This window comes from Pipra filicauda, unplaced genomic scaffold (genome assembly GCF_003945595.2).
Source record: "Pipra filicauda isolate LSUMZ 115617 unplaced genomic scaffold, ASM394559v2 scaffold264_size1072897_pilon, whole genome shotgun sequence".
Taxonomy (NCBI): Eukaryota; Metazoa; Chordata; class Aves; order Passeriformes; family Pipridae; genus Pipra; species Pipra filicauda.
In genome coordinates this window covers 228036-234035 of record NW_024104381.1, presented here as the reverse complement: position 1 = coordinate 234035, position 6000 = coordinate 228036, and the positions used below count along the sequence as shown (strand labels likewise).

Here is a 6000-nt window from a genome sequence, read left to right as displayed (position 1 = left end):
GTTTGAGAGGGAGCTCTTGAGTGACTTTCCCCACTCCCGCCCTAAATCCGGCTCCACCACAGGATCCCCGTGGAAATGGCAAACCTGGGTGAAATTTAATGTTTCCAAAGGTGCTGAGCAGCTGCAGGATGAGGAGTTGAGCCCGTGCTTTGGTGACATTGATATCAAAATGTCCCCACCTTTAACGCCAGGTTTCCTTGTGCTTTGTTGCTGATCCCTCTTTGCCCTCGGAGGCAGGGGATGGGTGGCTGGAATTCTGCTCAGCACTGGGCTCTGCACTGTCTCAGCTCTTCCTAATTGATTTATCTGCCTTGGTTTGCAGCAGCTGGGCCGTTGCTGCCCTGCAGCACCTGCTCTCTGAGTCTGGTTTGTGTTACTGCATCCATCACTCACGGGGAAAACTGCAGCCCAAAGCTGCTTTCCCAGAGCCCCTGAGCAAGAGGAGGCCCTGGCACAGGGTGCCCAGAGAAGCTGTGGCTGCCCCTAGAAGTGTCCAAGGCCAGGTTGGACAGGGCTTGGAGCAACCTGTGCTAGTGGGAGGTGTCCCTGCCCATGGCAGGGGGTGGCACTGGGTGATCTTTAATGTCCCTCCCAACCCATTCTATGATTTGCATTGGATTGTTCCATATAAGTAGTTTAGAGGATACATGAAATATATATAAAAAGGGTCAGCGTGTTGCTTCCAGAGAAAGCTCCTCTCTTAGTTCAAGTTTTGCAGCCTCAGCAGAACATTTGGAATGTAAAAAAAAAAAAAAGAAAAAGAAAAAACGCAGGGCAAGGAGAGGCAGCAAAACCTCGCTGTGAGTGTTTCCTGGCTTTAATTAAAGTGACACTCCTGATCACCAAGAGGCTGAAGAGATGTCTGGGCTGCGATGTTCACCTCTGCTGGGTCACTCGGCGGGGGACAGCGCCTGGTTTGGGGCACTCACCAGCTGGCACCGCACCCCGAGCCAAGATGTGGCACTTCAGCTCCTCCCCGGCGGCCCCGCCGTGGCAGAACCGCCCTTGAGGGGGGGATTTGCCCCTCACGGCGGTGCTTTGGGGGGGCCCTGGAGGGTGCTGAGCCCCCCGCAGCCCTTCCCCCGGGTGACCCCAGCGCTCAGAAAACACTTGCCCTTCCCTGCCCAAAAAACTCGAGCCGGTGGATTCCCAGCCCGGGGTTGCGCCTTTGGCGCCCGCGGGGATTTTTCGGGGAGGCAGAGCCGGGGTGGCGCGGCTGCGGCTGCTAATTAACGGCCGCGCTAATTAACCCCTCCCCCTGCCTTAGCCCCCTCCCCGCCAGCCCCTGCCTTCCTCCCTCCCTCCCTGCCTCCTCCTCCTCCTCCCGGGGCGCGCTCGCTCTCCGCCCGCCCGGGAGCGCGCAGTGCGGCGCGGCCGCGCCCGGGAGCGCGCAGTGCGGCGCACCGAGCCCCGCACCGAGCCCCGCACCGAGCCCCGGCTGCCGCCGACCCTCCACTCCTCACCGGGTAAGGGGGTCCCGGGGGTGGGCACTGGGATGCGGGAGCGGCCCGGGGGATGCTCGGGGCGGGCGGAGCGCGGGGCACGGCCGGGCGGGGGGTGAGGGTTGGTCCCCGCATCCTCACCGCGGATTTGGGATCTCGCTGCCTGCAGAGTAACCCCTTCCCCCTCTCTTCCCCCGTTTTTTTGGTGCCTGGACCCCGTGCGGGGGGAGGTGGGTACCGGGCTGGGGGCATGTGATGGGATTTTGGCTCTTACGTCACGACATCGTGTCCGCGCGTGTGATAAAATCCCGGGGTGGCAGCGCGGGGGGACAGGGGGGGAAGCGCAGCCCGGGGACAGACCTTTGTGTGACACGGCAAGTTTGGGGCCCCAAAGCTCCCCCGGGGGACGAGGGCTTTGCCCCGCAGGGAACCCGGACCCGGCGCTTCCCTCTCGTGCTCGGGGGCGGATCCGCGTTCTCCCCTCGGAGACACCCCGGGCTGGCAAAATCCATCCGGCGAGGCCTCTCGGAGGACTCCCGGGCTGGGATGCGGCGCTGGATGGGGCCGGGCCCCGCCGGAGAGCAGCGCCCGGTGCCGGCCAGGTTTGCGATCCGCGTGATCCGGCCGCGCCTGCAGCAGCCCCGCGATCGATCCGGCAGCTCCTGGAGGTGGGGAAAGTGCTGAATCATTTGTACTCCCGGCTCTCCGGGCGGCTCAGCTGCTCCCCAGCTCCGGCAGATGCTCGGGAAGGGGCTGCGGAGGGCGAAGGAAACTCCGCTGCGTGTGCGAGGCCGCGCCGGAGGTGGGAATGCTGCGGGCCCGGGAGAGGGAATGCTGGGCTGGAGCGCGGGGCAGTGTCCTCTGCCGTGGCCTCAGCTGCTCCTTGGAGGACAGGGAGCAGGGAAGATGCTCCTTGCATCCCGGTGAGGCCTGTGGGCATGGCACTCTGGGGGATTATGGGCGAAAAAAGGGAGGTTTTTCTCCAGAAAATCCTGTCCCTGCTAAAACTGGGAAAGGCTTGTGCGTCTGGCTTGGACGGGTTTTTCTTTTTCCTTTTCCTTTGAGCTCGTTTTTCAAGGTCAGCTCCTTGGAAGAGCGCGTGGGCCGGGGGGCACTCCTGAAAGTCAAGCAGGGATGTTCCCGGCTGCTCCCTGGGAGGGAGGCGGTGCAGAGGGGCAGGGGGGATGTGTTGCAGGAAAACCGGGATGCTGCCATGCCCAGCCAAGCCCGGCTGCTTTAAGATGGATCCTGTGGCGCTGTGGTGTTTCCGGGGTGCTCCTCTCAGCTGCTGAGCACAAAGGCAACAATCCTGTGACTTTTCCAGAGCTGCTGATTCCTTTCTTTCTGCCCGAGGTTCTGTGAAACCCCCACCCTTGGCAGGCACTGATGGGCAGCGTGGCTGCTTTGTTCCCAGAAAAACTTCTCTGCCTGGCCTACCCTGAAAGAAAACCCCTCAAACGCAGCATCCTCCTTTTCATTTCTATTTCTGGCCTTTCTCTTCCCCCCCAGCTCCAGGCTGGGCTCTTGCTGACTTCCCTTTTTTTGTGTGTGTGTGTGGTTGTAACAGGAATCCGACATAAATAATGCATGGAGGGCTGCTCAGCTGACAGAGGACGGGCTCAAGTTGTTAAATTTGAAAATAAGACTTTGTTTACAGGGGTTGAGACCCGGGGACTGGCTTTGTCTCACTCGAGCTGCACGATGGGGTTGGTTCTTGGGATAACAAAGCTCCGTCCTCATCCTCAGCCCTCTCAGGCTGTTTCCCGAGCTGGGCTGTGGCTTTGGGATCTGATTTAAACCGAGACAGTCAATCCAATCACCTCTTCTCCCAGCTAATGATTAAATGGAAAATATCCCAAGCTCTCAAAAGGTATTAATTCATAATGAATTATTTGCCTTGCCGGGATCTAATTGTCTTCGCGGGGTCCTGGGCGTAAAATCGATGCTGCTGCTGGCAAAGTGCCACCACAAAAGCTTCCTGCGGTGCTCAGGCAAGCAAAGGTGGGCAAATATCTTTGGTAGAACCGGCAAGAAATGAGGATTTGGCCCTGCCTGGGCTCCTGGCAGCCGTGTGGGGCGCTGGGAGGAGGCTGATCCCACGGGATTCCCGGGAAGGAGGGCAGGGAGCCCCAGGGATGAGCTGCTGGTGCAGCTGCTCAGGGAGAGCAGGGGAGGGGTTGAGGTGAGGGGTGATCCAGGAGGTGTCTGTTCCGTGTGTCAGGGGCTGTGTGGGACCGGGGATGAGATGCTCCAAGTGCTGCCCCGGGAGCTGCTGGTGCTTCCCATGATCCCGAGGAAAGGGAGAACGGACACGGGCGGGAGGCAAAGGGACCTTTGGCGGCTCAGGCTGATGGGAGAGGGGCAGTGGAAGGAGTTTAAAGGAGTTTAACTTTCCACTGGAGTGATTCCCACTTCCAAGACTCTGTTCCAGGCCTGGCTGGGTGACCCTGGGGGAAGGACCTGAGGTGACCTTGGGGGGGGTTTGCTGGGTGAATATTCACAGGTCCCAAGGACCTTGCCAGGCTCCAATCCCCTCCCTCTTCTGTCACCTGTTTGACCCCACTGAGCAGGAATGTGGTAGTTTGGGGGTGTCTCTACAAAGCACTGCCCAGTGTCTCCAGAAATGGAGCTCACCTGGGCAGGAAACTCAGATTTAACCCCACTGTGGTTGTTTGCACTGGATGTCTCTGAGGAACACACAGAAAATCAGATTTTCCTGGAATTTGAATAACAGCAGAACCCGGGAGGGGACTTCTAAAAAACCCAAGCAAGAAACCTCTGGTACTTCCCTTTTGAAGGTTTGTTCCTTGGGTTTCATTTGCTCTTTACCAAAATATCCCCCTGTATCTTCAAACCGAGCAGGCAGCTCCGACCACGGGTTGTGTTCACTTACAGCTTTTGAAAGGCTCTTGCAAATCTTGTCAGGGAGGTCTAGCTTGTCTCCCTGCCCTGTGGGTAACTCCTTTCAAAAAGGATTTTCTTCATTTTAAATGTTGTTGGATGACTTCTGCTCCAGCTTTTCTCTTTTTTTCCCCCTCCTGCTCAAGCAGGTCACACCTTCATTCCTTTACCTTGGCTGTCCAGGATAATTATTGCATAATTTTGGAGATCCAGCTCAGAGTGAACCTGCCTGAAGTTGTTGTTACGTTAAATAATCCCCCTCCCTTTCTTTTTCTTTAATCCAGATCTGAAAGAAACAGTGCTGTGTTATTATGGATTAAAACAGAGCAGGATTTAGACCTCAGCCCTGCTTATAGGGATCACCATTCCCAGTTAATGAGATAGGAGGAGAAGGATTAGCAACTGAACAAGTAGAGATGGGGCTGTGTGGCTAAACCAGGTAGAAGTTCCCAAGGATACAGGGGGACAAGTCTTTGCTTTGTCCCTTTATCTCCCCTCGGTTCAGAGCCCTTTGGATCTCATCCCATCCTGTGAGATCCAGGCCTGTTCTCCTCCCTGTGGGAATGCAGCTGGGAGAGAGCAGCCCAAGGGCACAGGGGAGCAAAGCGCCCACTGCAGGCAGAGCTGGACCAAAGGCCTTGGGAACAGGGAATGGAGAATTCCCTTCCCAAAGCAGAGTCTGGAAATGCTTCCCTGGCCTCGCTCTGCTCCTCAGCCGAGCCCCAGCACGGGGCTGCTGCATTCCCAGGCTGGGGGGAAGAGGCAAGAGGGGGCTTTGCACAGTCAGGATTCAGTGTAGGGGGACACAGGCAGGGCTGATAAATCCCTTGCACTGTCCTGGGTGCTGCTTCCCCACCTTTGGAAGCAAACGTTGCTCCTTACAGACGGCTGGTTAAAGGGAGCAGAACCCAGAGGCTTTTGGTGCAAGGTGAACCCGGAGGTTCATTGGAATTCCTGGCAGGTTTTCTGCTGCTTTCTGCCTCCCTGGCAGGGGGGTTTTGCCATTTTTCCAGCACGGGGACCGATGGGTTCCTGCAGACAGTAGGAATCCTGAGGCCCAGCAAGGGTGATCCTGTCGGACTGTCAGCCTGCATCCTGAATTCCTCCTGAAATGTCCTGGCACGGATGGGCCGGGCTGGCAACTGCAGCGGGAGCTGGGAGGGTGACAGGGCTCTCCTTGGATCTGCAGGAAATGCAGCGAAATCCTCTTTCTGCTCCGAAATGGCCCCTTTCCCTGGCTATCCCATAAAAGAATCACAGAATCATGGACTGGGTCGGGTTGAGAGGGACCTCAAAGCTCATCCAGTGCCACCCCCTGCCATGGGCAGGGACACCTTCCGCTAGCTCAGGTTGCTCCAAACCCTGTCCAACCTGGCCTTGGACACTTCCAGGGATCCAGGGGCAGCCACAGCTTCTCTGGGAAACCCGGGAATGACAAGGACGTGACTGTTGTGGGTGGGAGAGGGACCCTCGCGGAGCGGCCCCGTCCCGTCCCGTCCCGTCCCGCGGGGCTCCGGCCGCTCTCCAGGGTCCTGAACCGCCCGCCGGGGACCCACCGCGAGCTGGGGGCTCTCGTGCCCTCCCCCTCAGCCCCCGAGGTGTCCTCTCCTGATTTCCCCTCGTGTCCAGGGTAAAAAGGCATAACAGGGACACGCTG

At 58.4% G+C, this 6000-nt stretch overlaps 1 protein-coding gene across 28 annotated transcripts in view; it reads left to right on the top strand.

Annotated features, from left to right (window-relative positions):
- The first annotated feature begins 1374 nt into the window (after positions 1 to 1374).
- The window catches only part of NFASC (neurofascin), an 81726-nt gene continuing 77100 nt past the window's right edge, over positions 1375 to 6000 (top strand). For 21 of the 28 annotated variants that reach the window (XR_003545624.2, XM_027746925.2, XM_027746938.2 and 18 more), the window contains exon 1: positions 1375 to 1466. The gene's annotated coding sequence lies outside the window, so the exon portion shown is untranslated. The remainder of the gene's footprint in view (positions 1467 to 6000) is intronic. The other 7 variants (XM_027746942.2, XM_027746939.2, XM_039382330.1 and 4 more) reach the window with 2 other exon arrangements.